Raw genomic sequence first — 9538 nt, forward strand, 5'->3', positions numbered from 1 at the left:
AAAAAAAAAAAAAGCCTCTCGGGTTCTCTCTGCTGAGCTTCGTTAGTAATATGCGAACATTTTTTTAAAGCAGTATTAATAATAGCAGATTAATAGAATCCTGGCTTAATAATAATCTGTTCTCTCTTGTTGCCCCAGCTGTTGAAATAAGCACCTTCCCCAAGCTGACTTTTTCAAACCCTACGCTGGACAGTCCAGGCTCCCCTGTTAGACTGGCCCTCATACCACCTGAGCGCCTTCCTGGCACCTGTGCTATGCTTAGCTGCTCAGCTGTATCTGACTCTGTGACCCCATGGACTGTATAGCCCACCAGGCTCCTCTGACCCTGGGATTCTCCAGGCAAGAACACTGGAGTGGGTTGCCATTTCCTTCTCCAATGCATGAGAGTGAAAAGTGAAAGTAAAGTCGCTCAGTCGTGTCCGACTCTTCGCGACCCCATGGACTGTAGCCCAACAGGCTCCTCCATCCATGGGATTTTCCAGGCAAGAGTACTGGAGGTGCTTGTAAATATCTGATGAAGGAATGGATGCCACTTGGTCCAGCCACTGTGGAAGGGAAATTTATGAGATGTACAGAAAAGGAGCATCAGAGGGGCAGGCGACATAGCCCCAGGTGACACGGCACCTGGGGGTGCCCGGGGGACACACGCCCAGCTCCGCACTTTTCTGCCCCGGGGCAGCACATGCTCACCAGAGAGCCTGGCCCTGTGCAGGTTGCGAATGCACGCCCTCCTCTCCTCACCCTGTGTCAGGGGGTGGACGGCACTCCTGTCCCCATCTTACAGATGAGGAGCTTGAGGCACAGAAAGGAAGGCCAACATGTGCTAGAACTCCAAACCCAACCTCAGGGCAGCTGGGATGAAATCCGTCACATCACTTTCCCCCCAGGGAGGCTCTTCTTGCTCAGCATCTACTTGCCATGAACCCCTAACAGGCTTTTTGATTTTGTTTTTAACACCTTCAAACGCCATTGATCCCCAGTACACGGGAGCTTTTTGGAGGCTCAATGTGGCTGTGGAGGGCACCAGGGTAGAGAGTCGGGGTGATGGGGCACCCCCTGAGACTCCCGGAGGATGGTTGACTCCCGAGGACAGAGCCCGTGGCCTCATCCCTGGGGGCTCCTGTTGCTGAAGAGCCAAGGAGAGGACTGAACCCGGAACACCTGGGCGCGTGCATCCCACAGGTGTTTACTGAGGCGTCTGTGCACCACACCCAGCCCTGGGTGCTGGGGGCAACCTTCCAGGATCCCCAGGAGCTGTCAGTGGAATGTGGAGAGACGGCAAGCAAATGTTTTCTCCTTTGGTGCCCCTGAGGCCGTTATCCATGCAGAGGTGTCTGGAGGGGCCGAGGGAGGGCTCCCCGAGGAGGTGGTGTGAGAGAGGAGGGGGTAAGTGGCAGGGCAGTGGAAGCAAGGTCCCTGGGGTGGGAGAGCCCACTGTGCAGGCTCATTTTGGTTTGGGGAGTTGGGTATGGCCCTTGCAGTAATCCAGGGGAGATGTGGCAACTTTGACCAGTGGAAGAGGTGACAGGGTCCCAGAAGGTGGAGACCAGCGGACAGACTAGAGATCTGGCTGTAGGCTCTGTGGAGCCATGCTTGGGGACTTTAGCAACTGGAAAAAAGAAGAAAGAAGGCAGCCAAGTGCAGGAGCTGGCCCAGAGGGAAGCCAGGAGTTGGGTTTTTGATGCGTTTGGTTGGAGACAGCCATCAGGTGGAGATGGAGAGCTTCCTGGTGGACGTGTATCTCTAGTTCGGGAGAGAGGGCTGGGTCAAAGGCGTAACGGGAAATCATGTTTTTCCCTTTAAGAAACCCAAAAAGCAGTGTGGTACTCAGAGCCCCATGCAGGAAGAGCTGGGATGTCCTCGCTCAGAGCTCACCAGTTCCTAGTTCATTTTGAAGCTACTTTTATAGGGTTCCAAACTCTTTGGATCACAGGACCCCTTTTCCCAAACAAAAGCCTCAGGCAGAACCCCAATGGAGAAAACAGAGAAAGTAGAATCGCTGTATTCAAAGTCAGGCAGGATACAGGGTGTGGCCCCCACTACCTGAGTGGGTAGAAAACTGCTGATATATATGTCTCATGAAGCATTGGCTTCCCTGGTGGCTCAGATGGTAAAGAGTCTGCCTGCAATGTGGGAGACGGGGATTCAATCCCTGGGTCGTGAAGATGCTCTGGAGAAGGAAATGTCAACCCACTCCAGTTTTCTTGCTTGGAAAATCCCATATGGAGGAGCTTGGCGGGCTACAATCCATGGGGTCGAAAAGAGTCATACAGGACTGAGCAACTAACACTTCGGTGAATCATAGAATACAGGCTTCTGTGGCGTGAGTGCTAAGTTACTTCTGCTGCTGCTGCTGCTGCTAAATCGCTTCAGTCGTGTCCGACTCTGTGCGACCCCATAGACGGCAGCCCACCAGGCTCCGCCGTCCCTGGGATTCTCCAGGCAAGAACACTGGAGTGGGTTGCCATACCCTCCTCCAGGGGATCTTTCTGACCCAGGGGTTGAACCCACGTCTTCTGTGGTTCCTGCCTTGCAAGTGGATTCTTTACCACTGAACCACTGGAAAACCCCTTCCGTGGTACACGAGATGATTTTAGGCAGTCCATGAGCTTTTGTTTTTTTTAACTTACGGGTTTACTTTCACATGTATGTTACAATTAGGAATACACAGCTAGCTCATCAAGCCAATGGTTTTGCTAAACTGTAAGGAGCAGGTTAAAAAAAAAAAAGTGAGTTTGTATAAAGAAAATCCTTAAGAACATGAATGTGATATAAAGAAGTGGTAGAGAAGGAACATGAGTGACCTAAACCAGGAGTTTGTACACTGCAGCCCGTGGACCAGATCAAGCTGCTGCCTGTTTCTGTAAATAAAGTTTTATTGTCACAAAGCCACACTCATTCAGCCAAGTATTGATGATGGTTAATGCTAAAATGGCAGAGCTGAGTAGCTGAATTGGGGATCACTCGGCCTGAAAAGCCTAAAATATTTACTCTCTGGCCCTCTACGTCAAGTTTGTCTGATCTAAAGCAAGCCCTTCCAATCTTACAGCTCAGCAAGCCAGCGCCAGAGAGGGCTGGTGGCTTCCCCAAGGTCACACCGCAGCATTGCTCCCCATTCTGTGCCTTTCTCATCCTGCCGCCTCTGCCCAGACCCCTCCAGGCTCCCCAGGCTGGAACCCACCTCTGCTGCTTACCTACAGCACAACTTTGAGCTTGCTCCTCGACCTCTCTGAACCCGTCTTCTCATCCATGAACTGAGAGTGACAGCCCTACGACTCCCGAGGTTGAGAGAATCAAATGGGTACAGTGTGATCCCTGCCACGTGGCGAGCACTAGACCAGCAGGCACTGTCGTTACCCCATTCCCCTAGGAGCAGACGTGCCCCCCGAGCCTGGGCAGGCTCTCACCATCACCCACCACCCAGTGCAAGCCCCGAGACCAGGACCTTATGGCTCAGTGGCAAAATAAGAGGGTCCTTGTGATCTAATTAGAGCATCGCCAGAAGCCAGGGCTACATCCCCTCCAGCTTCCTCAATAGACCCCATTTCCCCTTAATTGCAGCTTTCGTGAAAACGATCCTCTGGGGCTGCAGTGCCCCATCCTTGGGCTCAGGCCAACAGCAAACATTTCTCTGTGGTCGTGCAGATTTCTGGATGGCAGCTGCTCCTTCCTTCCCTGGGAACTGTCAGGAGCCCTTCCCTTCTCCTGGTCCCCCCAGAAGATTCCAGGCCATGATGCTTCCACCACCTTGCACATCTGGGTGTTGCACCGCAACACAGGGCTGAGTCTCGTCTGAGACGAGGCAGATGAGGAAACAGGCTTGAGGACTGAAGGAATACTCCAGGAAGGTGCTGGAACAAGGCAGGTCTCCTTCCCTCCAGGCATCTACACTGGCCACTGCCCCACAGTCAAAGTTTTGACTGCTTGGAAGAAGGAAGGATGCTTGAGAAGTGGTGGGCCACAGAAGACATAGCCTAAAACACTGGTTCCTTTAATGATTCTCAAACTGGATTCCCCAGAGGAGCTAGGATGTGCGGCTCCTCCTGCTCCAGGATTTCTACTCTTGAGTTTCACGCCCAGCTCTTGTGGAATAAACATGTCACCGCAACAGTTTTGAGCTGCAAGACCTTCTGTAGACCCTGAGATGCTTAGCCAGCTTCTCCTGGTGCTCAGCTGAAGAACAGGAGCCAGATAGGAATATAGCCAGCTGTGGTGACCTTGAAGACAAACGGTGTAGCAGTTACAGTATATGTTTCCTTGTTGTGACAAACCCCAAAATCCACGGTTTTAAAGCAGATGGAGGCTGACTTAAGGAAGCTGTCTTCTCATCTCCACCACGCTGTGCTCAGTCGCTCAGTTGAGTCTGACTCTTTGCGACCCCGTGGACTATAGCCCGCCAAGCTGCTCTCTGTCCATGGGATTCTCCAGGCAAGAATAGAGGGATTCTCTACCTGTCCACGGGATTCTCTATCTGTCCATGGGATTCTCCAAGCAAGAATAGATTCTCCAGGCAAGAATGGAGTGGGTTGCCATTTCCTCCTCCAGGGGATCTTCCCAACCCAAGAATCGAACCAGGATCGCCTGTGTCAGCAGGTGGATTCTTTACCACTTGGCCACCTGGGAAGCCCCTTGGCCATCCTATGTATGGCTGAATTTGCTCCTCACCATGTCTTCTCACAAGACTTTCAGGCGATTCCTGGCCAGGAACCAAAAGCAGAATCATCCCATTCACCAGTGGATTCGAATGAATACTGGTAATAAAATCAGGCACGACCCCAAGAGAAGACACTGGAGAAGAACCAGGCTGGGTCTACAAGGAGCCTCGCATATGAAGGGACACCCATGTATGTGGTGTCGAGGTCGCTTGTGTCTGATCACACCACAGTAGAGAGAACGTCACTACTGTCTGGACAGGCACGTGTGTCTTATGGGACAGGTGGGAAGGCTGTTTCTCTTGTCAGTGTTGCTCAACAAGGGTTTTGGCTTAGTGATAGACATGTGAGAGCTTTTGTTGAGAAAAAAAAAAAAGGAAGCCTTCGAGAGCTTGTCCGAAAGTGTGGGGTTCCCACCAAGTCACTGACCTTAAATTGAACTCATGTAAACTAATGCTACTACTAATTACTACCAAGTCGCTTCAGTCGTGTCCAACTCTGTGCGACCCCACAGACGGCAGCCCACCAGGCTCCCCCGCCCCTGGGATTCTCCAGGCAAGAACGCTGGAGTGGGTTGCCATTTCCTTCTCCAATGCATGAAAGTGAGAAGTGAAAGTGAAGTCGCTCAGTCGTGTCCGACTCTTAGCGACCCCATGGACTGCAGCCCACCAGGCTCCTCCATCCATGGGATTTTCCAGGCAAGAGTACTGGAGTGGGGTGCCATTGTACCAGGGTTTAAATTCACTTATGTTTATAATCACATCACGTTGGTTCATACATATATTTTGGAATCATGTCATGAGAATTTATTATGTGTCAATTCATCAAAGATGAACATGCCTGTTCGGGCTGAAGTATTTCCATGCTACCAAGTCAACGTCAGTGTGTGGAATTATGTTTTTGCTTGTTTTTTGTTTAAAGCCTTTAATTAATCTTTAAAAATTGTTCTATAATAAATACCCATTTTCATATTTGGAAAAAAAAAAGGTCATCCCTAGCCCAGCCTCTGGAGAGGCAGGCCATTCAGAGACTCTTAAAATTCCCAAAACCAGGAAAATTCTAGCCAGACAGGTGAGTCTGGCCTCCTTGATGTGTCTTTTCACTTCAGGAGTGTTCGTGCTGCCAAGGGACCCAGATGGAGCTCATCAAGCCCCCAGTTGTCAGTGGACCAGCGAGTTTATAACCTCCTGCATGGAGGGTCTGTGCTCTTTGCCCTCTGATCGTCACAGCTGGGTGGGCCCCAACACTGCCCGGGGTCACTGGGAGATTCCCTCCAGCTGAGGGACGCTCGATCCCAATCCTCCTCAAAGGGGAGCCAACCCCTCCCCACAGCGACCTGAGCGTCCTGTGTGTGGGACATGGTTCCCATCCCCCCATTTTTAAAAAAGCCCCTAGGTTCTTTCAACACCCAGATCCAGTTCATTCCGGTTCCCAAGACTCAGTCCGTTCAAAGCCTGTTTTCTCTGGGAAACATTTGAAAATCGGAGTTTGGGGTTTAACCTCTGCAGCCTGGCTCCTGTCCAATCCCTAGGTCACCTGCCCTGGCCTTTGGAAGCTGGTAATCTAGGTGGGGGGCAGTGAGGGCAGAGAGGGAGCGTTGCAAAGTGGTTCCTCCTGGTTCCTGCTCGGAGAGGCCAGACTTGAACTTCCTAGTGTCTGGAAACCATCTGGCTGCTCCCCACTCTCTGCCCGGCCCCTCCTCTCTGCCACCATCCAGACTGGAAAGCCTTACTTCACCTCCCGGTCCATCCACGGCTGGGGATGGACAGCTGTGAGTCGGGGGCCCTGCTGCGTGCGGGGCGGCTCAGGTCCCCGTATCCTCAGAGCAGCCGCCTCCCCAAGGCAGAGTCACGTGGCAGCTGACTGAGGTTTCAGACGTATCCACTCATGAATATCAATCAGGCCTGGTAATTCACAGTAAGTGGGCTCCAGATTGACTAATAAGCAAGGCTTTCACCCCAAACCGGGGCCCGGGGAAGGAGAGTGCAGGCAGCAGGCAGGTGTGGTCACGATGTGCCCAGAATCCGGAAACCTGACGGCAGGGCTGCAGACGGTAAGGCGGTCCAAGCGTGGCCGCTCGCACCCTCGTGGGGCTGCCAGATGGCTTGGGGAGTGGGGGTCCCCTTACACAGCAGCCAGCACCCTGGGGGAGCTGGGGGCAGGCCCTGGACCCTGGACCCAGAGCACGTGAAAGGGGCTGGGGAGAGGGGATGGGGTCTTTTGAAGATGATGGCACCCACGCTGCCATCATTGAGGGTGGCTGCCAGGCATGGAGGGTGTGGGACCCCAAATGAAAGCTGGGTCAGCCTCTCTCGGGGATGTCCTAACCATGGTCATGGGGACCAACCAGAGACCCCAGGAGAGACGTTGCCAGGGGCAGACCATCTTGGAAAGACTGAGACTCAATACCAAGTGAGGAAGGCCTGGTTCTGAGAGCTGTGGGCACATCCCATGAGCGCCCAGCTCACCCACCCTCCCCACAGTCCGAGGTCTGTGAATCCGAATCAGGCACAACTGAGTGGGAAGGGCCAGACTGCTGGCTGGATCCCAGCTCGACAGCTTACAGTGAACTCTGTGACCTCGGTGCCAAGTGGCCTGGTCTTTCTGTGCCTCAGTCTCCTCTTCTGTAAAATGGGAATGACAGGAGCGCCCACCTTGGAGGATTCAGAGAGCAGGCCTTGGTGGGTGATCGCCCCCCTGTGTGACTCAGGCTGGACACTGAACCTCTGAGCACTGACCCCATTTGTAGGCTGAAAGAGACATAAAGCCCCTGGCACACAGTGGGCCTTGGGAGAAGACCCTTCCTTCCTTCCCTCGGCCTCCCCTACTGTGGTCTTGACTCATCCACCATCCTAAGTGACCATCAGCAGCGCTGCTCTAACAATGGATCTGTTTACTTAATCCTTCACCACCTCACAAGATAGGCACCATGATCACCATCCGCATCTCCAGTTGAGGAATCAGAAACCCAGAGAGGTTAATTGCCGTGCCTAAGACCACACAGCTCCAAGGTGAGCCAGAGTTGGAAGGAGGCGGCCGACTCCAAGATGTGCTGTTCCCCACCCAGCCTCCGTGTCTGCCTCTGCCTGCTGTCTCTCAAATGTGGGAACACAGCCCCACCTGTCTGAGAAAGCCCTGGTGAGGCTCTGAGCCTCCCTTCCTGCTTGTTCCTGTGAGCTGGAATCTTCCCTCCAGCCAGGCTGATGGCAGCCAGAGCCCGTCCCTTTTCCTCTTGCACCTGGAGTGTTTAGATTATATACATATATATATTTGTATATATGGTCATGCAAGATCTTTAGTCGTGGCATGCAGGATCTAATTCCCTGACCAGGGATCAAACCCAAGGTCCCTGCATTGGGAGCGCAGAGTCTTAGCCACTGGGGCTTCCCCGGTGGTGCTAGTGGTAAAGAACCTACCTGTGAAGGCAGGAGACTCAAGAGATGCAGGTTCGATCCTTGAATCGGGAAGATCCCCAGATCGGGAGGATCCCCTGGAGAAGGGCATGGCAACCCACTCCGGTGTTCTTGCCTGGGGCAGAGGAGCCTGGTGTGCTACACGATCCATAGGGTCCCAAACAGCTGGACAGGACTGGAGTAACTTCACACACACAGTGTTAGCCACTGGAGCACCAGGGAAGTCCGAGTGTTTGAATTGTTAAACAGAGCTTGTGGAGGCCTGCAGAGACTACATCCTTCACTTCTCTGGGGTCTTCCACCTTGGTGCCACAGTCCCTAACTGTTAGGATGCAGTCTGTTCAAGAAGCAGCACCTGCCCTCCTGCCCCCTCTTCACCATGGGTATGGGGGCGGCATCGGTGTTCAGACTCCCATCGAGAACCTGCGCTCTGTCTCCAAAGGCAGCCAGTTCCGTCAGGGATGGTGGTCAACCCAGAGTAAGGACTTGAGTGATTTGCAGCCCACATTAGAAGACCCTGAGCCTCCCGGGCACACCTGTGACAGAGTCTCGGGGCTAAGGTCTGAGTCCTAATGACTCAGCCATCGTTCTTTAAGAGCTCAGTCCTGGACCTGGGGATTCAATGATCCAGTTGAGTCCAATGATCAGTGACTGAGTCCTCACCACAGCTCTGTGGCCCACGGGCACTGCTCTTTCCCCCCATTTTGCAGATGGGAAAAGTGAGGCTCGGGGCTATGTCAGAGACATCCCCGGAGTCTCCTGGCTCCTTAGAGGCTGGGGTGTTCCTGCCGGGTCTTCTTGACATTCATCCAGGAGCTCCATTAGCCATTAGCCGCATCCACCATTAGCCAAGGGCTTTGAGAGAGAAGGTTGACTGGCACTTTCCCCAGGCCAGGTCCCAGGGACCACGGAGAGGAGGGGCAGACATAGCCTCCCTCGGGGCCCGTGGGCTGGCCAGGAGCTGATGGTTTGGACTGTGGCAGCTGAGACTGCTGAGCAGGGGGACGCCCTGGGGACACTGGGGATCTTCCCAGTTCTGATGAGGTGTGCGTGTGTCTGTGTATCCAGTGTGCAAACGACGGGAAGCCAGGCACACACACTCTGCGTCATCCAGAGCTTAGCTCTGGCTTCGGAAATCTGTGTGCCCTGAACAAGCCGCTGCCTCTGCTGCGCAGACAGCAACCAGGACACGTTTCCAGCGTCCTCTGGGCCCCTGCCCACCACTCTGATTGAGGCTGTTTCTCTGATTCAGGACAACAAATCAGTAGTTTACAGACCACAGCCTCTGTGACCCAAGGAGGTGAAAAGGTCAGATGCCTTCATCACAAACAAAGTCTGGGTCCATCCCTGAAAGGCCTGTGATATAAGATCAGGCAGAGGGAAGGGCTGGAGATCAAAGCAAGGAGAGGACACCAGAAGTGGGCAGGCGGGACGCCTTCACATGGGCTCGGGGGCTGGCTCACTGCTGAGGCA

At 53.5% G+C, this 9538-nt stretch overlaps 1 pseudogene; it reads left to right on the forward strand.

Moving 5' to 3' along the window:
* The first annotated feature begins 4624 nt into the window (after nt 1–4624).
* Nucleotides 4625–5167, forward strand: LOC104980014 (annotated as a pseudogene).
* Nucleotides 5168–9538: the final 4371 nt, after the last annotated feature.

This window comes from Bison bison, unplaced genomic scaffold (assembly GCF_000754665.1).
Source record: "Bison bison bison isolate TAMUID 2011002044 unplaced genomic scaffold, Bison_UMD1.0 scf7180017864495, whole genome shotgun sequence".
Lineage (NCBI taxonomy): Eukaryota > Metazoa > Chordata > Mammalia > Artiodactyla > Bovidae > Bison > Bison bison.